At 42.0% G+C, this 23,819-nt stretch overlaps 1 pseudogene; it reads left to right on the top strand.

The window, feature by feature from the left end:
* Nucleotides 1–9,784: 9,784 nt before the first annotated feature.
* LOC126102310 (5S ribosomal RNA) lies at nucleotides 9,785–9,902 on the top strand (annotated as a pseudogene).
* Nucleotides 9,903–23,819: the final 13,917 nt, after the last annotated feature.

A 23,819-nucleotide genomic window follows, 5' to 3' on the forward strand; every position in this document is an offset into this window, starting at 1 on the left:
TTTTTCTATTCCTGTTTTTTACTTTCGCATGTTTCATTGCAGATCTCGTTTCACTTCTGTAAACAAATGATGTTCAAATTGTTCAACTGTTGTTATTTTACACCAGACATTAAAATAGTTCTCATATGATTTGTCACCAAAGAGTACATCGTCCGAGCTGCAAATTTAATAAGGTGACATAAAAATATGTAGCAAAGTGGCGATGGAGCTGTTGATGTCTTTGATCTGAAAAAAATTACTCTTGAATAAGTGTTTCATTTACGTACCAATGATGGAAGTGCTGTACTTACATGTTATTGCAGCATTCTTTTTCTTCATTTGTGTGTTGCGTATGACGTGTTTCTGAACACTACATGGAATTCAACACGAGCGCGCGTGCGCTCCAGTGTGTGTGTGTGTGTGTGTGTGAGAGAGAGAGAGAGAGAGAGAGAGAGAGAGAGAGAGACAGAGAGAGAGACTGATGTGGCAGAAAACAATAACATGTCGCCCCTAGTTTACTGAACACTCACTGCTCCGAGTACCATCAAACACACTTCTGAAAAACAATGGTTCAACTGAACATGACGTTTTACTAGCAAAATGGCTTTCCTTGTATTAATGGGATTCGCGTGTACCATGGCATTAACGTAAGGCCTGCATTTCTGGTGGTGTGTGGAATATTTGTACATTGCTTCCTACTGTTGTTACCGACTTCATACTGCAGGTAGTTCAAGCCAACATAACATAGTTCCTCCGCTTTCTATAGTGCCGTATTCTAAACAAGTGCGCTTTAACAAACGCTCATGGCAAATAAGTGCTTTTGCCTTTAAAAAGTCACATATGCACTTTAATCTATGTATGCTAACCACGTAAGAGCCTTATAAAACATTTGCATTTGGCTGCTTACGTTTTCAGTTCATATTATGTTCCAGTTGGTTCATGCAAACATAGAGTAACTGACGTTCCCGAATACTTCAAGGTTTCTAGATAATGTTATATATTGGTATTTATTCCAATGTTCGTCGCATAGGTAGATCACATTTGAAAGCAACACATCCAGGAAATATTCAGAAACGACGTCAACTTACTAACATATTATCTTCCACAATGTGTTGGTTTTCCTGTAACTTAAAGGAAGCAGGCTGTGTTCTACATAACACAGCCAAACGTTACTAAAGCGGAACCTCAAAAATGAAAAGAAACATTGAGCCTTTAGTAAAAAGTAATTGTTGTTGTTGCTGTGGTCTTCTGTCCTGAGACTGGTTTGATGCAGCTCTCCATGCTACTCTATCCTGTGTAAGCTTCTTCATCTCCGAGTAACTACTGCAACCTACATCCTTCTGAATCTGCTTGGTGTATTCATCTCTTGGTGTCCCTCTACGATTTTTACCCTCCACGCTGCCCTCCAATACTAAATTGGTGATCCCTTGATGCCTCAGAACATGTCCTACCAACCGATCCCTTCTTCTAGTCAAGTTGTGCCACAAACTTCTCTTCTCCCCAGTCCTATTCAACACCTCCCACCTCCTCATTAGTTATGTGATCTACACATCTAATCTTCAGCATTCTTCTGTAGCACCACATTTCGAAAGCTTCTATTCTCTTCTTGTCTAAACTATTTATCGTCCATGTTTCACTTCCATACACTCCATACAAATACTTTTAGAAACGACTTCCTAACACTTAAATCAATACTCGATGTTAACAAATTTCTCTTCTTCAGGAACGCTTTCCTTGCCATTGCCAGTCTACATTGTATATCCCCTCTACTTCGACCATCGTCAGTTATTTTGCTCCCCAAATAGCAGAACTCCTTTACTACTTTAAGTGTCTCATTTTCTAATCTAATACCCTCAACATCACCCGACTTAATTCGAGTAATTATAAGGTCAAAAATACTCTTAGATTGTATCTGTTTCGAGCAGAAGTCAAATTTTAACTGTCTCATTTTAATTACTTCAGCTTTAATATCACGTATAAATACAACCGGGCCCCTATGTTTCAGGTAGCTAGTGTCTAATGTACAAAATACAAAATTTGAAAAAGAATTAACGAAAACCTACTGCGCGGAAAGAAAAATGAAGCTAAACATGGCAATGACAATCCAGATTCTTTTGTACGACAGCGAAGTACGAATGCTTAAAGTCAACTACCGGCGTGAAACTCAAGCCGTAAAAGTGAAGCATTTGACAGGACTAAAAAGGTGTAGCCGACTGCACAACATTCGCAATGAAGACATAAGATGAGAACTGAAGATCTTCGTGCTTGTAGGAAAAAATATCGAAGCAAACAGGCGAAACTGTCCTACCCCTGACCTCCAAAAGGGCTGCGAACGGAGACCAAGAAAAGTTGTTGAGTATCAACTGATGAGCAGAAGACATTTTGGAACACTAAGTATCAGTTAAAGTGATAGGCTCGAGGGAAATCCATGAAGTAGACGATGATGATGATGGTGGTGATAAATCGTGATGAAACATTGCGACCGCAACAAAACAGGAGCCATCACTTCTGCTATAGACAAGGCATTATTTAAGGTTAAGTCTCACCTTTGCTAAACCACAGTTTTGACTGCAGCTCCATCTCCATAGTACAGTTGCGGATGCATATTTCATAAACGAGCACAGAAAGACGCAGAATGTCTTTCGAATTTTTCTTCAGCTTCGGCTGATACGATTTGGAAATGTCCATCCACCAGAGCCCTTGATCTACAGCCAACAAATACGGTACACATAGCGAACTCTTTTTCTTCGTGTGTAGCGCTTCAGAAAACTGCGTAGAAAAATCTGAATCTATACACTGCCAACACTGATCTGTGGTGTAAAACTGTTGAGGTAAGGAGAACGTACCGAAGACACACTTGTGATTTTGCTTTAGTATTTCGGGAAAAAAAGGAAATATTAAGATAACTTCCCTGTAATAGTGAATTTGGAGAAAGATGTGTAGGTGATTTAAAGACTCATCAGCGACCATACCGTTAGAGGAAAGTCACAAGTAAAGTAGAGTTGCATAAGATGGTCGCAGTTCAGAGACAGACGAATGATTTAGGAACATAACATATTTCATTACAAAGTATCAGTAATACAAGCGAAAGATGAAAAAAGACTAGATCGTGTTAACAATGGTGTACGGTATTCTCACCGTCGTTCTGTAACTTGTGTTTCGAAGAAGCAATGAAGGAAATGAAAGAAAAATCCAAACAGGTATAAAAGGTCAAGAGAAACAGATAAACATGCTAAGATTTGTGAACACCAACGGCCTCCCGTTCGGAAGTACAGGGAGAAAGAACTGTTGAATAGAACGAAACCAAAGGTCAACAAGGATTTAATTGGTGTCAGCGATGGTAATAGCGCTGTAATGTAGAAGTTGAAATAGTTGTTCTCCGTAGGAAGTAACATCACTCACGATGGTCAAAACAAAGAAGATATCGGAATTCGACTGACAAAGCTGAGACACAGAGCCATACTGGTCTTGACAATAACATTATTGTAATAATACCTTTGGCTTCTGGCAGACAGTGCCCCTAAGATATCTTGAATATCTCAAAGATATTAGTTGCGAATAAATTTTATCTTCTCTGGAAATTATGTGCTATAAAAATTTATGAGAGTGATTGTACCGTGCGTCACGCAGAGAATTTCCTCTTACGACTAGAACGTTATAACTGTATTTCATTTAGAGGTAGTAAATATAGCGTTTTTGATCAATTTTTGTATGCTAAAATGCTTGAAGGCTGTACATTTACTATCCTCGATGGCTGTCTACTTGCTGTAATTTGAAACATTCTGGAAATGAAAATGGAATTGAAGTCCCATGCTTCTTGAAAGAGCGAATGGGAACGATGCGAGAGACACGCACTGGCGTACTAGGCAAGGTCGTAATGGAGGTGGTTTGTCGTTGTCTTCCTCCGACCGTAATGAGGATGAATAATGATGAAGACGACACAACAATACCCAGTCATCTCGGGACATATGAAAGTCTCCGACCCCACCGGGAACCGAACCCGAAACCCAGTGCTCGGAAAGCGAGAACGCTACCGCGAGTCGAGCGGCGGGCTCAAACATTCTACTCGACGCAATTCCTGTGGGAGCAGTAGCGGAGTGCAGTCCTGATCACCATAAACTGAAGTACTTTTTTCATATGTGATTTTCTTTTTGTTCAACTAGCTGCAGAGCCTAAAAAAAGCATAAACCAACACTATCACTGACACGGAACAATAGATAACCTCTTCGCCCACGTGAATTAGAGGCAGTTACATGTGCCGAGGTTTTCTTTTACTTGAACATTTCCTGGTAGAGCTATGAAAAAATGACATAAAGTCAAGAAAAAGGTCCCTAAATCGAAGAAGATATCCGGAATTATATGAATGTGGAACGAGAACCCCGAGGAATTCGCAGAAGAAAGGTCTGAAAGTCTTTTGAATGAGATGTTGTTGCACAATTTTCCACATTGTCTGCACAGAGAAGGTGCGGAGTGAAGAGGTATTAAAACGACGGAGAATGAAGTATATCATGGAACATCCCTACCAGAAAGAGTGAAAGGTTGTAGCTTTTGGAAAAATTCTAGATTATTCACTTTTATTGACAACTGTAACAAGAATACTAAATGAGAGGAGGCAAAACGATGAATAATATCAGTTATTTCTATTCGGAAACAAAATTTCACAAAGAGATCGTAAAATAGTGCTAACAAACTGGGTGTAAATGTGGGCTCCACCAAACAAATTCACAAAGATCTTTTAAAATGCTACCGTCTGAGGTTCAGGTACCCCCTCGGACATGGGTGTGTGTGTTGTCCTTAGCGTAAATTAGTTTAAGGTAGATTAAGTAGTGCGTAAGCCTAGGGACCGATGACCTCAGCAGTTTGGTCCCATAGTCCTTACCACAAATTTCCAATTTCTTAAGAATGTTATAATAATACTCAATAAAAAATTAATAAAGTGACTTGTGGGCTACACAAAATTTAGTTCGTATTTAAACATTTTAAATGAAGATCAGATCAGAAATTATATTGCAATTCATTTGATCCCGTAGTTCACAGCGATCGTTGAATGTATACAATGGAGAAAAGAACAGCAATTATTACGTAATCCGTCCTTTAATTACAGCTGATCTACATTTCAGCCATGATGTAGTCATCTTTAGTACATATAATAATAGGTGACGTTAGCCCCAAGCGTCACATGGTAAAGAACACATATGCAGTGCATATAACAAGAGGTGACATTAATCCGAAGTATCACTTAGCAAACAGTATTGGTTGATTTGTGTTCTACATCAACCAATATTGTTCACGATGCGACGCTTTGAAATAATGGCACCTGTTATTATATGCAATGAAGATGACTATGTATTAGTTGAAATCTCGATCTGCTGTAATAAAAAGACGAATTTCGCGATCAGTTGCTGTTATTTTCTCCATTGTCTAAATCAAAAATTGTTTCCAGATATCGCAAATGTAAATGGGTGTTTCAGCACTGGCACATTCTAGGTGACACACACACGAAACGCATACTTTTCCGCTAGTGTTCTGACGGAATTCTCCATTACGAAAGACGCATCACTCGTGCCTGGTGCATGTCCATCTTTCGTAATCCAGTTCATTAACGCTGTGATCAAGGGAATGGTCGCAGGATTATGATGAGGAATCACATCGTATCGTGAGGTGTTTTTTTTTTCTTTTTCCTTTTATAAAATCCTCTGGCCTCCCTAATCCTCTCCCTTGTCGGCCTCAACTACTGGAGAAACTCAGTGGCTTCTTCTTGATGGCATTTTCGTCAAGCGACTTGGTCAGCGGGTTCTTCTATGCCGTCCAGTGATGTCGGTGGCAGTTGGTGCTTTGCTTCCTCAAGTGCTTAGTTGTTTACTGTATGGAACAGGAAAGGTGTTGAGCGGAGAAACTGCATTTGAAGGCACTTAAGAGTACTGCGGTATTAAAATGGAGGCCCATTCTTACACCAAACTCACTTAAGTAAGATGGCCAGTAAATGTTTAACACAAAGACGTGGGTGACCAAGGGCGTGTTTCTAGAAGTAACTTAGAATTCTGCATTCCCGATATCACTTTAAAATCATAAGGGTCGTTCAGTGAGTAAGACCCCACAGTTTTTTAAAAGGCCATTAACATAGATAGACAAACACCCTTGTCAGTGGTTCACATTTGATGTTTTTTCTGTGCGTCGGTGAAGTTTCGAACCATTCTGGCAGATGGCAGAGCCGTAGTACAGCCTCAAAATGGCGTCTACATACGACTCACATTACAAACAGCGTGGTATTATTGAATTCTTGTGTGCAGAGAAAGAAACCGTGGTGAACATCCATAAACGTTCGCGTGCAGTGTATGGCGATGCTGCAGTTGATAGGAGGACAAAGGATAAAGAAAGTTGCAGCCTCAGGAAAGGCAAAACAGAGCTCCATGATCAGCCGCGGTCATTGCCTCATCAATCCTACAGTCCAGACCTGGCCTGCTCGGACTTCCATCTCTTTGCACCACTTAAGGATTCTGTACGGGGAACACACTTTGAAGATGACGAGAGTGTCAGTCACGTAGTGAAAACACAGCTACGCCTACAGGACAACAGCCTTTACCAGCAGGGAATACATGCTCTTCCACAACGTTGGCGTACGGTACGGCCATAGAACGTGATGGAGGCTACGTGGAAATATGGACTTGGACAAGACATGTTGATGTATATTGTCACCAAATTCTGACTCTTAGCAATAAATATGTTCTGAGGAAAAAATTCTGGGGCATAACTTACTGAACGACACTCGTACATTACCCTAACCATATGGACATACTTAAAGGAAAATGATTCCACATACCTGCAACGGATTTGCAGGCCAGAATAAACATAAATTCGCGTTATAGCCGACACAGTATCCACACCACTTGAAAGAAAGGTTCGAACTCTGAATTCTCTATGTCTCCATGCGGTACCGTTTAAAGTCGTGGCCGCAAGTCTGCAGCAGATACCATACCCCCTTCCCAAGGAGCTCCTATTTTTATACCCGTGCCCCTTTTTCTTACATCTTCTTCTCAATTAGCGGAGCTGCCTCATAGGCGGCCGCTGCAGCCGAGCGGTTCTAGGCGCTTCAGTCCGGAACCGCGCTGCTGCAGCGGTCGCAGGTTCGCATCCTACCTCACGCATGGATGTGTGTGGTGTCCTTAGGTTAGTTAGGTTTAAGTAGTTCCAAGTATAGGGGACTGGTGACCTCAGATGTTAAGTCCCAAGTGCTTAGAGCCATTTGAACCATATTTTTCTGCCTCATAAATGATACTGTAAGAAAGAATAGAGGGAGAAAACTGCAGGAGCAAACAGTCTAGAAAACACAGTAGTTGGGTGCAGCAGAAACGAAGAGGTGAAGAAAGGGAGATACGAAAGACAAGATTGAGGAGAGTTGAAAGAAAAAGTGTTGAAGAAAAAGGATTATTTAGAGTGATGATTCGATAGTATGTAGCACAGGGAGTAAATTTAGGTTTCTTATCTTAAGCAAAATAAAACTGCCAGAATTTGAGTGAAATGACTGTCATCGTTTTATTACTCAGTACAGTACTGGAAAGGAACCAAGATAGCTCCTCGGTCTAAAACGGATTAATGATAGATGTTTCTCGTTTGTCTTTTAGACTGTCACGTGTTTAACTACTATGAAATACTCGCGACGTCGATTACATGTGGTACTTCCGCATGGTGATAAACAACTAAATCTCTACAGAACAGTTAACACCTTTACCCCATGCTGTGCCGCGTTAGGGTGGAACTTTACGACAGGTGGGTCATAAAACGGCGGCAGCGGAGACTCAGTGAAGTAGATTGCCTTTTTTCTCTCGCGTTGCATCGTCCAGTATTCATTGTGAAATGGATTGTATGACGTGTATGGGTCTTAAGGGACACCGGCTCGTGAAATGGCGCCATTATCACTTGCATCGTGTAAGACTATCATTACAGCCTAGTGACCGTAAACAGGTAAATAGTTACACAATAGTTGCAAACTAGTATTGCACAGCTTGTCATAAACATATACTTTACAAACGGGACGCCGTTAATTCAAGACGCACATTAGACACATATGTGGGCTATAACTGCATCTTGACAGTGTGAGTACTGATCAAACTAAGTGCTAATGAAAGAAAATGCAGAACTACGGTTTGAATTACAGTTGAATTTATGTTCATGATATGCGTATTTCACTGAGTAGCATGTGCCATAAATGACGAAACAATATTTTTCCTAAAACTTAACAATAAGGTAAAAACAAAGGCAATGTAACGTTATAATTTTATGAAGAGAATACTACGTACATCATAGACAGTTTTTTTATAATGAGTGATCTGTACCGAATTAGGCCATCTTCAAATCTAATTGGAGGGGAAGTTGGGTAGCTGTCGCCAGCATCAGCTAGTTTTAGTTGTCAAATCGCAAGACGAGAACAAGACATGACAGCGATAGTTACCGTACTCCGCCAAATCACGTGTGAAGGTGAACTAATTCGACCGAAACCATCATTAGAATGAAAAATACGTGATCCAGTATGATGTGTGTTCGTAATATTATAATCCTACATCATGTTTTCCTCCTGGCGATACAATGACACTTTTCTATAATACAACGTCTTCGGTAGTTTTAATCATAAAGTAAGCAAACTGGCCAGTTAACAAAATAGAAATAAAAATCTCAATTGGTTATTAAAAGTGATGACTGCCTAACGTGTATTTAACTCAAAAACGTTTTCTATTAATTAAATGTGTCTGAAGTGGGATTTGAGGAGCTGGCAAGACGTACGTGCGAAATCTGGCTCGCAGTGTTCATCCGGAAGACTCGAATTTTTGTAAAAATTGAAGTCAAAATTGATTTCATCTCTCATGAGTGATATGAAAATAAGATTTCGTACCAAAGTTAACTAAACAATAATTTACTTACAAACACCATATCACTCATCCAATGAAGACTTTTCTAAAATTTAGTTATTACATTCGTGAAGGTATGTGCCGGCTACGCAGATAATTGAAGGCAGTTTGTTTATTGCCATATGCGTTTCGCTTCTTTTATTTGTGAATCATCTTCAGCGGCCTGTTTCTTTTTATATATATAATAATCGTATTACGTGATAGTTACAACATGTTGCTATGTTACATTTGGTCGTGTTTTTCTCTTGTATTTTTTTTTAAAGTTAGAGTAAACTTTTGCAGCAAAATTTTCATGATGTGAAATTATTGTTCGGTGTTACTTAGGATTTCCTTCGCTGTTAGCTTACGCGTGTGGTCCTAGAGATGTATTCGATAGTTTCCATGCTCAAGTTGCGCGATTTCTGGCGTTCTGTCACACATATTAGACTCAACACATCGCATACATCTCTTGCACTTTCCATTTTCTGATCGGCGTATGTGTGTTTTCTATGTTTAGTGTTGCCAACTGTCGTTGTGTGTCGATCTGTTGTCTTTTGTTTGTCTTCTGTGTGTGTTTTGATATCTTCCATTTGTTGTGTGTGTGTGTGTGTGTGTGTGTGTGTGTGACAGAGTGTGTAGGTGTGTGTGTGTGTGTTTGTGTGTGTGTGTGTGTGTGTGTGTGTGAGAGAGAGAGAGAGAGAGAGAGAGAGAGAGAAAAGACGGGAGGAGCATTAATTAATTATTTATTCTGGTTACATTTCGGATCTCTGTTTGTTATTGTTTTGGAGGGTTGCTTTATCGGAGAGTTGTTTCTTACACGGATTTGGTCACTGAATACCTTTTTTTCCACTGCAAAGGTTCTTTGTATGTGAAAGTTTTTGCGCAATGTCAGGAGCTTTTTGTTGTGATTATTATCTCTGATGGGCAACGGCCTTGCCGCAGTGGACACACCGGTTCCCGTCAGATCACCGAAGTTAAGCGCTGTCGGGCGTGGTCGGCACTTGGATGGGTGTCCATCCGAGACGCCATACGCTATTGCCGTTTTTGGGATCACTCAGCCTCGTGATGCCAACTGAGAAGCTACTCGACCGAATAGTAGCGCCGCCGGTCAAAGAAAACCATCGTAAGGACCGGGAGAGCAGTGTACTGACCACACGCCCCTCCTATCCCCATCCTCAGCTGAGGATGACATGGCGGTCGGATGGTCCCGATGGGCCACTTGTGGCCTGAAGACGGCGTATATTCTCTCTGATAACTGTCATGTCTCATTCCACGTTGCATGGTTCGTGTCCATATTTTATCCGGTGTTCACGGAAATAGTCATTCTGCCATCGCCGGACACCTTATAACATATGGACGCGAACCATCCAACGCGGAACGTCACATGACAGTTACCAGAGTGAATAATCACAACAAAAAATTCCTGACGTTGCAAGAAAACTTTCACATACAAAGAGCCATTGCAGTGAAAAAGAAGTTACTCAGTTACCAAATCCATGTAACCATTAACCCTGTGAAAATGCTAGCCACCAAAACAATAAAAAACAGTGATCCGAAATCTAACCAGAATAAATAATTAATGAATACTCTTCCACCCCCCCCCCCTCTTCTCATCCTCTCTCTCTATCTCTCTCTCTATCACCGAAGTTAAGCGCTGTCGGGCACACACAAAATCACACGCAAGAAAGAATGACACATTTACACGCAGCAAAACAGACATACAAGCAAATACCCATTTAAAAAATAAGAAATAAATAAAAAATAAAAATAAAAAATCACACATTCAAGAAAGAATGACACACACACACACACACACACACACACACACACACACACACACACACACATGAAACAAATGAATGATATCAAAACCCACACAACACAAACAAAAGACGACAGATAAACGCATAACGACAGTTGGCAACACTACACACCGAAAATACCCATACGTTCATCACAAAATGGAAAGTGCAAGTGATGTACGCAATGAATCAAATATGTGTTAAAGAACGCCGGAAATCAGCTAACTGGAGCATGGAAACTATTGAATACATCTACAGGAGCAAACGCATGAACTAGCAGCGATGGAAATGATAAGTAACACCGGACGATAATTTCACATCAAAAAATGTGTGATACATAAGTGGATTCTAAACTAGAAAACAAGAGAAATACACGACAAAATGTAACATAGCAACATTTTGTAACTACCACATAATACGTTTATTATATGTTTAAAAAGATGTATTACAGGCGACTCAAGATGCTTCACAAATAAAAGTAATAAACAAGCGTCAATTAACATACCTCCACGAATTTTAAAACAACTAAGGAAAGACGGAAAAGAGAAAAAAATGACGAAAATCAGTATACAGGTAATTTATACAGACATAAATTTGCAAATGTCAGTATTTGATACATCAGAGATTCATATTCGCTTCCTGCAGGTAACGTGTAGGTAAACTTAATTTCGAGACTGTTCTGACTCGTTAATGTTTTAATACCTGATGGCACGGGATACCAAATTTTGTAAACTTTTGCACAGTTTGTTGTGGTGTGGAGTATATTTAGAACTCTCTTAAACGACGTGGTTAAGATATGCGACCACTTCTGAAACTGGATAGCACGTAGGTTGAGTCTGCAGCTACAATCCTGCAGAGGTAAGCAGGAATCCCGTAATTATCCGAATAACTGGCGTCACGTTTCTGCTCGGCTGATTAGAAACGTGAAAAGAAAGAAAGAGTCGTACGGCATTGTTGGTAGAGAGACGCTGCGGTGTAGGTGGTACCCAGTTATCACCATCTCATTGGCGAAACATTGCCTCAAGTCAGCAAACGTCACGGTTAATACAAGAAGGTTTGATTAAACGTCTAGTATTAACAATTAACTTAACAGTGAGGTAGGAATCAGTAGCCTACTGAATCTAATGACGCATCTGCATAGAGAAAGTCGCATAATCAGGAAGCTGTTAGGAAAAGCATATTTTCAACGCTCAGTTTGAAGATTTGCAGTAGCCAAGCAATGTAAAGAATGTAACACTTGCCGTGTAGTAATAGTCAACATCACAGTTGGGATTCTGATATAAGTAACAGCGTTAAAGCGTTGAGGCTGTCGCATCCGCACTGTTATTCAGGGTAAAACATTTAACCAGTATTTTAACGCTCTTACTAAAACAAACGGCACATTTGCAAGAAAAGTGACAAAAGTAAAAAAAAACGGTAATTTTTAGTTTTTGTAACCCACAATTACATGTGAAGTTCCCGAACATGCAACACTATCTCTGTCGAGATCAAATTCAAAAACGCCCCAAATTTCAGAGATACTAATGAATGCATATGTAACAAGCAGTTAACAAACTTCGTAATTACCAAGAATTTTTCCATGTTCTTGTATGTTTTACTTTCATTAGGAAAATAATTTAAATATATAACTTGTTGCTTACAACGTTCTGCTGGTTTATAACTTCCAAATTCTGACAATTGCAATTTTCATTGCTATTAACATTGTTCGGTAAACTAATTTGGTAATAAATGTGTATCTGGAAAATTAAAGCAAGGTAAGAACATTTCCATGATTAATTCAGTCAACACTACAATTTTCAGTGCTAGCATTAATCACACTAGTTAAGAGAAAACTTCCGGACGTTTATCAACAATAAGTTTTCATTTAAGTAATTTCGTCATTATTCGATGTCGGTAATATAGTGTCTGGTCACCTTAATGCGACCACCTATCAAAACAGCCATCTTTTACACAACGGACCCGCTGCAAGACGTGCGGAAAGAGCGTGAGGGTCTGGTAGGTTGACGTCGCACAATGTTGACCCCAGTGGCATGGTCAGCTGCGCTAGGTTCCTCGGTTGGTGATCCAAGGCGGGAACAGCACAACAGCCCCACAGATTCTCGACTGGGTGTAAATTTAGGGAGTTAGGTTCAAATGGTACTGAGCACTATGGGACTTAACTGCTGATGTCATCAGTCCCCTAGAACTGAGAACTAATTAAATCTAACTAACCTAAGGACATCACACACATCCATGCCGGAGGCAGGATTCGAACCTGCGACCGTAGCGGTCGCGCGGTTCCAGACTGTAGGGCCTAGAACCGCTCGGCCAGGAGGAGTTTGGTGGCCAGGAACGGTAAACCCATAATACTGCCCTTCGAACCATGCACATACACTGCGAGGTGTGTGAAACATGGCATTGTCCTGCTGGTAGATGTCATCGTGCCGAGGATAACCAAACTGCATCTTGGGTTGGACATGGTGCTCAAGGATAAATGCATACCTCTGTTCATCCACTGCGCCTTCTACAATGACAAGATTACCCAGGGAATGCCACGAAAACATTTTCCATACTACGATACTCCCTCCTCCAGCCTGGGCCCTTCCGACGATTGTTCCTGGGTGTTTGATTTCAGACGTTTCATGCCGATGGAGCCTGAAACGTGATTCAACAGAAAAGGCCACCTGTCGCACCTCAGTGGACGTCCAGTTACAGTACTGGCGGGCAAATTCCAGCCTTCGCCGCCGACGAACGGCAGTTAGCATGAGTGCATGAACCAGGTGTCTCCTGCAGAGGCCAAGGCGCAGCAGTAATCGCTGAACGGCTATTGAGGCGATACTGGCAGTAGCCCCTTAGTTCATCTGGCCGGTCAGTTGCATAACAATTGCAGGTCTATTCGCTTGAACTCATCTCCACAGCCATCATTCACTCTTGTCATCCGTGGCCCGTGTGGCGCCACAGTTGCCTCGGTGCCGGTTTTTCATATTATTTTCTTTATTGTTATTTTTACACCTCGTACCAAAGGTAGGCCGGCAGTGGCCTATCTTAGCCCGGCTTTGGCCACAGAAAACCGTAACCATATAAGATGTAGGGGGCAACAGCCTTGCCGCAGTAGATACACTGGTTCCCGTGAGATCACCGAAGTTAAGCGCTGTCTGGCGTGGTCGTCGCTTCGATGGGTGACCATCCCGGCCGGCATGCGCTGTTGCCATTTTTCGGGGTGCACTCAGCCTCGTGATGCCAATTGAGGAGCTACTCCACCGAATAGTAGCGGGAGAGCGGTGTGCTGGCCCCACGCTCCTCCTAACCACGTCCTCCCCTGAGGATGACACGGCGGTCGGATGGTCCCGGTAGGCCACTCGTGGCCTGAAGACGGAGTGCTTTTTTTTGTATAGCATGTAGACAGATTTACAGAAAATATGAATATCAAACAACAGGTGACAGATAATGATAATAACGAGAACGTTCGAACTGAAGACAATGAATTGCATATGCAAGTCCAACCATACACGAAGGCACAATGAGTACACTGTCGATCGGTGGAGGACACTGAAGAGACACATTAGCACTAGAACGGAGAAACACTGCACAGAAAACATTGACGATGAACTTCGAAACACTGCAGACACTACTGCACGAAAAAAGGGGGCAGGGCCTGCCACAGGGAATAGGGGAGGGTAGCAGGGAGGTGGGGAGGACGCCAGTGGGAGAGAGGAAGTGAGGGGGAGGGGGAGGGTAGGGTTGGGTGTGGAAGCCCAGGGGAAGGGGAGGAGAGGGAGAGAGGAGGGGGAAGGAAGTTAGGTGGAGAGAAGGGAAAGAGGAAGCCCTGGAGGAAAAGCTCAGGAGGAGGAAGGGGATGATAAAATCTGGTAGGAGGTGTGGATGGAGGAGACAAGGGCGTCATCCGCGAGGGGGAGTTAGTGGAAGGATATGGAGGGTGGTAGAATGTAGAGTGGTGGGATGCAAGAGTGCAGGCGTGGCAGCAGATTGGGGTGGGAAAGGACGGGAGAGACAATCAGGTGAGAGAGATCAAGTTTATGGGAGGTGTAAAGGATCCGTATCCGTTCAAGGAAGAGGAGAAGGAGTGGGAAAGAAATTAAGTCGTAGAGGAGCCGCGTGGGGGATGGGAGGCGGATGCGATAGGCGAGGCACTCTTGGTCCGAAAGCCAGTAACCGTGTCCTTCTGGATGTCGGATAAATCGCTCCATTTCCGCATTACGACAACAACTGCACTATTTCCCGACACCCTCTGTTCACCCTCCTCTGCTAGTCGTGCCACCTGCCGTGTGTGAGCGGTTATTGCAAGTTGACATCGAACGTAGGCGGAGGTCGCATTAACGTCAGAGGTCCAGGTTTATTCCGAAATTCAGTTTTAAAAAGTTAATATTGCTTCAAGCTTACTTCCATAAAAAATGAGACCAAATAGCCGCACATGACACCAAGTTATGAAGTAATGTATCAAATAAAATTTTCACTTTCCATAAACCTTTCGTTTCATTTCTCGTCACTCACTCTTTCGCTGTCTTGTCTTCTCTCGTTAGTCCGCTCTCTATCAGTGGCGGATGCAGAAAAACCTCAAGGAGAGGGTGCTAAAGATATCTTGAGCTGTTGTTACCTTTACCGTAATAAACTATAACCATGTCACATGCAAAGCTTGTTGTTGTTGTTGTGGTCTTCAGTCCTGAGACTGGTTTGATGCAGCTCTCCATGCTACTCTATCCTGTGCAAGCTTCTTCATCTCCCAGTACCTACTGCAACCTACATCCTTCTGAATCTGCTTAGTGTATTCATCTCTTGGTCTCCCCCTACGATTTTTACCCTCAACGCTGCCCTCCAATACTAAATTGGTGATCCCTTGATGCCTCAGAACATGTCCTACCAACCGATCCCTTCTTCTGGTCAAGTTGTGCCACAAACTTCTCTTCTCCCCAATCCTATTCAATACTTCCTCATTAGTTATGTGATCTACCCATCTAATCTTCAGCATTCTTCTGTAGCACCACATTTCGAAAGCTTCTATTCTCTTCTTGTCCAAACTATTTACCGTCCATGTTTCACTTCCATACATGGCTACACTCCATACAAATACTTTCAGAAATGACTTCCTGACACTTAAATCTATACTCGATGTTAACAAATTTCTCTTCTTCAGAAACGTTTTCCTTGCCATTGCCAGACTACATTTTATATCCTCTCTACTTCGACCATCATCAGTTATTTTTCTCCCCAAATAGCAAAACTCCTTTACTACTTTAAGTGTCTCATTTCCTAATCTAATTCCCTCAGCATCACCCGACTTAATTCGACTACATTCCATTATCCCCGTTTTGCTTTTGTTGATGTTCATCTTATATCCTCCCTTCAAGACACTATCCATTCCGTTCAATTGCTCTTCCAAGTCCTTTGCTGTCTCTGACAGAATTACAATGTCATCGGCAAACCTCAAAGTTTTTATTTCTTCTCCATGGATTTTAATACCTACTCCAAATTTTTCTTTTGTTTCCTTTACTGCTTGTTCAATATACAGATTGAATAACATCGGGGAGCGGCTACAACCCTGTCTCACTCCCTTCCCAACCACTGCTTCCCTTTCATGTCCCTCGACTCTTATAACTGCCATCTGGTTTCTGTACAAATTGTAAATAGCCTTTCGCTCCCTGCAAAGCTTAAGAAAGTTTTATTTGAACTGATTATATACATGTATAATATAAGGGCGAGTTTCAAATGATGACGTCATCCGGAAATTTATGTGTGTGGATCTTTTATTGTCGATTCTGTTCCTTTCTTGTGCATTCGATAGATGTCTTATACAGAAACAATGCGTTTTTAGGAATCTTCTCGAAAATTATTATTACCAGAGATATACGCATCAATAGTTTCTTGTACCTAAAACGTATTCCTAGTTAGGTATGGGAAACTATTGTTACCTTATTAGTAAAAATATAGTTACGAGTCTCGTCAATATTTTTACTGAGAAATTATTATGAATTACTCTTATTAATACCTCACAATCAAGTGATCACTCTCACTCTTGGCTAATATTCACACTTGCACTCGATACAACTAGGACTTTTTACTTATTCATTCTTCAGTCGCAATATATATGCTTCTCAATGTAAACTAGCTTTCTATTCGGTGAATTTTCCGTATTTATAACGCTACTATCGAAGGTCTTCTGTGCAAGAAAACAGAAGAATATTAGCAACGTTTGTCGAACAAATGCCAGACAGAATAACGTATCGAGATCACTAGAATGGCCGCGACTTTTCTCGTAGGTGTGTGTTAGATACCCTTGTGCCAGACAGATACATACAAAATACTACATAGGAAAGTACAACTACTCGGTAACTCGATTCAGAGGAGTCGACTGTCGAAAGAAACGAACGAATAGCGCGGCCCCCATATGTATTCGCCACTGCTGTCTATCGACCTCTCGATAGCCCCCACACAATTGCCTTAGTACATAATCCTGTGCTGCCCGCAAGTGAGGCCACTAGGAGTCATACACGCGATCTACAAATGTCTTCAGTTGGTGTAGTGGTTAGCACACTGGAGTCGCATTCGGGAGCACCATAGTTCAAAAATTATAGTTCAAATACGAAAGTACAATTCGGCTGATTTAGGTTTCTCGTCATTCCCCTAACTCATGGGAAACAAATTCCGGGATGGTATGGCAAGCTGGTAGTGTGGACAGAGAGCTTCTCAGCTGAGAATAAATTGGAGGGAATTATCTGTTCCCGCATTCGCCTTACATCCAAGATACAGCGCCTTGGACAGAACTCGGGAACTGAAACAAGTTTCAATTAATATTTGGGATAATCTCCTACGTTGTCCAGAAGGAAGGAAGCACAACTATGTGTGTTCTGCTCATGCCACCATTGCTCTTCATATACTAAGAACCGAATTCTGTAAATTTCGAGGCATATAAGGGTTACTGTATGTACCATAAATCGAAACGTTAACTCCTTTTATTCATTTATAAACCTTGTTTAGTCTGTAAAACTGAAAATGAAATTAGCAAAGGGCGACTACAATGCGCTGCGATATGAGCACAAAGAAATTAAAACATAGGGAAAATGAGGCTTTCATATATAAAATTCGTAGTTCTTTCTTTATGAGAGACGTGATATAGTCAAGCTTTTGATGCTCCTGCAGTTAAGAATGACCCGGAAGACGGCTTTATGATGCCTTCATTGGGATAAGTTTTTATTCTAAATTTATTTCAGCAAGGTGCTCTCGAGTTTTATCGTACTTATTTCACTATCAATATACTGTAAGGTGATTACTCTATTATTTCTGCAGGCCGTCTCTGCGTCAAATTTTAGCACCGTCATAATTATTCCTCGAGGGCATAGGTTTATTGTCGTGCTTCGGAGTACTAAGAAACTGTTATTACCTTGGAAATATGGGGTTGCATTGGCAATATGGATTATCAAATAAGGATAGATTTTCGTAGTAGCTGACTTCAAACGCAGGAGAAGGCTGAATAATTTCCGCGGGAATCAGGCTTAAATTAGTACGCCATAGTATTTGGTATTAATAAAACATATACTGCCATGCGACCGCGTTATCAAGTAGTGAATGTAAGACCATGACGACTATGTAATACAGCTGGAAAACTTTAACTGAAGATGAAAATTTCCACATAACGCTCGGATACATGGCATTGTTTAAGTAAAGAATTGTTACATATTTCGTTATCTGAGATCTTCAGAATCAGTGTGCAATGTAGCATTACTAGGAAAGTGTGTTGTCGAACGCAGCGCATAAGCATGATACTGTGCCCACAATTAATTACAAATATGACGAGCGTTCGTACCAAATAATATATATGATGGATTTCCTTAACCATCATTTCATTTGTTCTGTTTGTTACGAGTCACAGCGCAGAGTTTTAATGGACAAATTTCAATGTGAAAATATTAAAAAGAAGAAGGTAAAAGGAAAATACTATCTCTAAATTGTTTCAGGCTTTGGTATAGGGTATCAACTTTGATTAAAAATCGAGAAAACGTCATAGGTCTCATTTCCGAACCTAGCCACAGCCGACATTTTCATTAAAAACCATTAGTAGTAGCGGCCGATGGCTTCCGGCTTTATGAGTCAGCTGCCCCTAAAAAGCAGAAATGTCATCAATGATCACAACATGGGGACACAGAAGGCAATGAACATCACTACATTAAAGACTTATAATTTCTATCCACAGGATGTATGGTCTGTACCTGAAAAAGTGTAACAGTAATATTTCCATTGTTAAAATGGTCCTTGTTACCAGAATGAGATTTTCACTCTGCAGCGGAGTGTGCGCTGATATGAAACTTCCTGGCAGATTAAAACTGTGTGCCCGACCGAGACTCGAACTCGGGACCTTTGCCTTTCGCGGGCAAGTGCAAGTGCTTGTTAGTCTCCATTCGGATCTCCGAGGGTAGACTACAGAGGTAGAGGTAAAATGTGGAGAAGATGGAATAACCAACGAAAGCGTAACATTCTACGAGTTAGAGCGTGATATGCCAAATCCTGACTGTGGTACAGAAGCCAGAAAATCGGGAAAGGGAAATGCATAAGCTCAATCTAGATGTAATAGTGCTCAGTGTAGTGAAGTAGAAGGAAGATTAGGTTTTTCTTGTTAGTAGAATGTAGAGTAATATCAACAACGACAGAAAATAGGATAAGGAGAGTACAATTCGGCGCGAATAGGAAATCGGGTCAGAGAGTGAATTACTGTGAACAACTGAGTGACGGTGTTGTTTACATCAAAATCGACTGCGAGCCAACGCCAACGGCAATAGTTCAGGTATCCATGCCGGCGTCACAAGGTGAATATGAAGAGCTAAAGAAAGTATATGAGGATATTGAAGGGCTAATTCAGTATGTAAACTCAGATGAAAATCCTATAGTCAATGGTAACTGGGAACGCTTCAGTAGGGAAACTTTTATAAGACAGAGTTACTGGAGAAAGTGGGTTCGGTACTTGCAATCAGAGAAGAGTAAAACTAAGTTCTGATACAAATTCCAGCTAGTAACAACGAATGCACTGTTCCAGAATTACAGGAGGAAGAGATATTCTTAGAAACGGCCCCGAGACACGGGATGATTCTCGTAAGAATTTTTCTCTGTGCTATGATGCTACATTTTTTGAGCTGAATACAAAAATAAAACGTCAGAACTATTACAAAGTACAAGTTACTCCTATGTTAAGGAATCCTACAATGAAGTCAACATGCAAGGTTTATGTTAATGATATATGTAAGTTTTGAAATTTGTTGTAGTTAGCTAATTACGGTACTTCATATTCACGTTAAACGTTATTATGTGGAACGTGTCAACAGAACAAAGTTAGAAGACACAAACACATACCGAAGATGAACCACAAATCTACTGATCAAAGTTTGGAATTCGTTAAAGGATATTTTCGGAGGCTTTTGGTACAAAAGGGTACGTGGCCCCCGGTGGTTCGTTACAGAGTAATACTGCAATTATGATTTATTCAACTTTGTTACCAGAATTACTTTGATTCTCTTATAATACTACGATATTGCAACGGTGAAAATACCTGGAATCATCAAAACTCACTGACATGACAGGATCTGGTTATTCTTGCGCCTTACCATTGCTTTCAGTGAACACGCGGACGAGACGCATGTCATTCAACTCACCATTAGTTATTTCCATGCTACTGCGCACCACTTTCAACGTACAACTGACACTGCCAGAAAAACAAAGGAAAATCAAGAGTGAAGTAAGCCATCATCAGCAAGCATCGCGAGTGAACGGAACAAGGGTGTTCCCACATAAGGCACACAGCGCATACGGTCGATTTCTTAATACTGTTTTGCAGATATTTTCAAAGTGAAACCGGTACATCTGGTAAGATTTCAAACGATATGGGATTACTTTGTAACGACGCCCCCTATACCACGGGTCCCTAATACTACAATACTCTGAATATATCCTGAATGAACAACGAAATTTTATAGGTGGAGTTCTGGTTCACCTTATATAAATGCAGCACCTGACAAGAAAAAAGTGAAGCAGCCAACAGACATGGTCGGCCGCAATGTAATTCTGTACACGTATACAATATCGGCGGGTATCTACACTACTGGCCATTAAAATACCTACACCAAGAAGAAATGCAGATGATAAACGAGTATTCATTGGGCGAATATATTATCCTAGAACTGACATGTGATTGCATTTTCACGCCATTTGGGTGCACAGATCCTGAGAAATCAGTACCCAGAACAACCACCTCTGGCGGTAATAATGGGACTGCATGGCGTGTATAGGTACAGCTGCCCATGCAGTTCAACACGATACCACAGTTCATCAAGAATAGTGACTGGCGTATTGTGACGATCCAGTTGCTCGGCCACCATTGACCCGGCGTTTTCAATTGGTGAGAGATCTGGAGAATGTGCTGGCCAGAGCAGCAGTCGAACATTTTCTGTATCCAGAGAGGCCCGTACAGGACCTGTAACATGCGGTCGTGCATTATCCTGCTGAAATGTAGGGTTTCGCAGGGATTGAATGAAGGGTAGAGCCAAGGGTCGTAACATCTGAAATGTAACGTCCACTGTTCAAAGTGCCGTCAATGCGAACAAGAGGTGACCGGGACGTGTAACCAATGACACCCCACGCCGGGTGATACGCCAGTATGGCGATGACGAATACACGCTTTAAATGAGCGTTCACAGCGATTTCGCCAAACTCGGATGCGACCATCATGATGCTGTAAACGGAACCTGGATTCATCCGAAAAAATGACATTTTGCCATTCGTGCACCCAGGTTCATCGTTGAGTACACCATCGCAGGCGCTCGTGTTTGTGATGCAGCGTCGGGGGAACTGCAGCCATGGTCTCCGAGCTGATAGCCCATGCCACTGCAAACGTCGTCGAACAGTTCGTGCAGATGGTTGTTGTCTTGTAAACGTCGCCGGCCAGTGTGGCCACGCGGTTAAATGCGCTTCAGTCTGGAACCGCGCGACCGCTACGGTCACAGGTTCGAATCCTGCCTCGGGCATGGATGTGTGTGATGTCCTTAGGTTAGTTAGGTTTAAGTAGTTCTAAGTTCTAGGGGACTGATGACCTCAGCTATTAAGTCCCATAGTGCTCAGAATCATTTGAACCATTTTTTTGCGAACGTCCCCATCTGTTGACTCAGGGATCGAGACGTGGCTGCACGATCCGTTACAGCCATGCGGATAAGATGCCTGTCACCTCGACTGCTAGTGATACGAGGCCGTTGGGATCCTGCACGGCGTTTCGTATTACCATCCTGAACCCACCGATTCCGTATTCTTCTAACAGTCATTGGATCTCGACCAACCCGAGCAGCAGTGTCGCGATACGATAAACCGCAATCGCGATAGGCTACCATCCGACCTTTACCAAAGTCGGAAACGTGATGGTACGCATTTCTCTTCCTTACACGAGGCATCACAACAACGTTTCACCAGGCAACGCCGGTCAACTGCTGTTTGTGTATGAGATATCGGTTGGAAACTTTCCTGATGTCGGGACGTCGTAGGTGTCGCCACCGGCGCCAACCTTGTGTGAATGCTCCGAAAAGCTAATCATTTGCATATCACAGCACCTTCTTCCCGTCTATTAAATTTCGTGACTCTAGCACGTCATCTTCGTGGTGTAGCAATTTTAATGGCGAGTAGTGCAAATTGTAAGAGTACTGTGCTCCGTGACAAATAGATCGCCCACCATGGAGCACTTAGGTTGTTTGCGTTTAGTGTTGTTACCAGTCCTCTTAGTTTGTATAAGGGATGTGAATGGTGTCAGATGTGGAGTGTTCATGGTAAAGTACACGAAATACTTCTTGCTCGTATGTGACAGCATTATTAGCACCTTTCAGAAGTTGAAAGTGTCCTCACGGAGTGTCTCTAGCTGTGTGGTTGAATCTGACAATTTCCAGATTTTTGGGGAATTCGGATGTTACAGAGGGCTGATAGTGCGCTGCATGCGAACGTGAGGTCAGATTCACTCGTCATCAAGATTCCGGTCTACCACGTCTGGGCACTACAGGAAAATCGAATTGTGTACCAGGCGCATTGTCATACCCTGTCTGCACCTTTCTCTCGAGACTAAGTAATGGACCCCCAGCAACCCTCTGTGTCATCCCACACCGTTGGTTGGAGACCAGCAGCATCGTCCCATGCGTAGACTGTCATTAACAGCACAACGCAGACGGTTGTGTTTCGAGTGGTGTCATAACCGAGAATCATGGAATGATGATGAATGGAGTCGCACTGTCTTTTGCTATCTATCACGATTATGCACTACCCTGGACGACCGTCGTATGGTGGTGACTGGGAGAGATGTGCCATTCCTACGATGTTTTGGAGATACAAATCGGTCATAGTCCCAGCGCCATTGTGTGGGGTGCCATGAGGTGTGATTTCAGACAGGCTGGTACTGACTGAGGGAACTGCTGATAGATCTAACTCTGACCATACAATGGTAAAACACGAACACCCTGTATCATCATGTGTTACCTCTCGCGTGACAGCATCGTGGTGCCTTTTTTCAACAGGACAATGCTCGTCTACGTACGCCACGCATTTCTATGAACTATCTTCGTGATGTTGAATACTTTGGGGCTAGCAAGATTACCAAATAAGTCCACAATAGAATAAGTGTAGTAACTCTTCAGACATCAGCTCTGGTTCAGTGCCAGTACCGAAGATATCAAGGAGTGGTTTTAACAGTTGTGGGCCACTTTACCTCATTAGAGAATATAACTGTTTTATGACGACGTCTCAACCGAATAACTGCAAGCATCCAAGCCAGAGGGGTTGCAATGCATCCTGAGAAGTGGTCTTATACTGCCAAGTTCTTCACTGAAACAAAATCTCATACCTTCGCAATCCATGAAGTTTCATTACGTTTTCACCTACACCCAGCTCTGAGTGCAACACCTCTTTTGTCTGGCAGTGGGTATGAAAAAACGTTTATATGGCCACACTGACAATTCAAGAATTCAAGAGTTCCACTACGGTATAGGAGGTGTAGTATTGTAAATCCATTTCCTGGGGGAGCACACATACTATTACGTGATACGGACGGTAGGGAACCAGATCTGACTCATACTGTGTATCATCATCTATACCTGGGACGCACAAAGTTCGCTAATGTTGCACAAGACACGACACTTCTCTTAATATA

The sequence above is a fragment of the Schistocerca cancellata genome, chromosome 9, assembly GCF_023864275.1.
Source record: "Schistocerca cancellata isolate TAMUIC-IGC-003103 chromosome 9, iqSchCanc2.1, whole genome shotgun sequence".
NCBI classification, from domain to species: domain Eukaryota; kingdom Metazoa; phylum Arthropoda; class Insecta; order Orthoptera; family Acrididae; genus Schistocerca; species Schistocerca cancellata.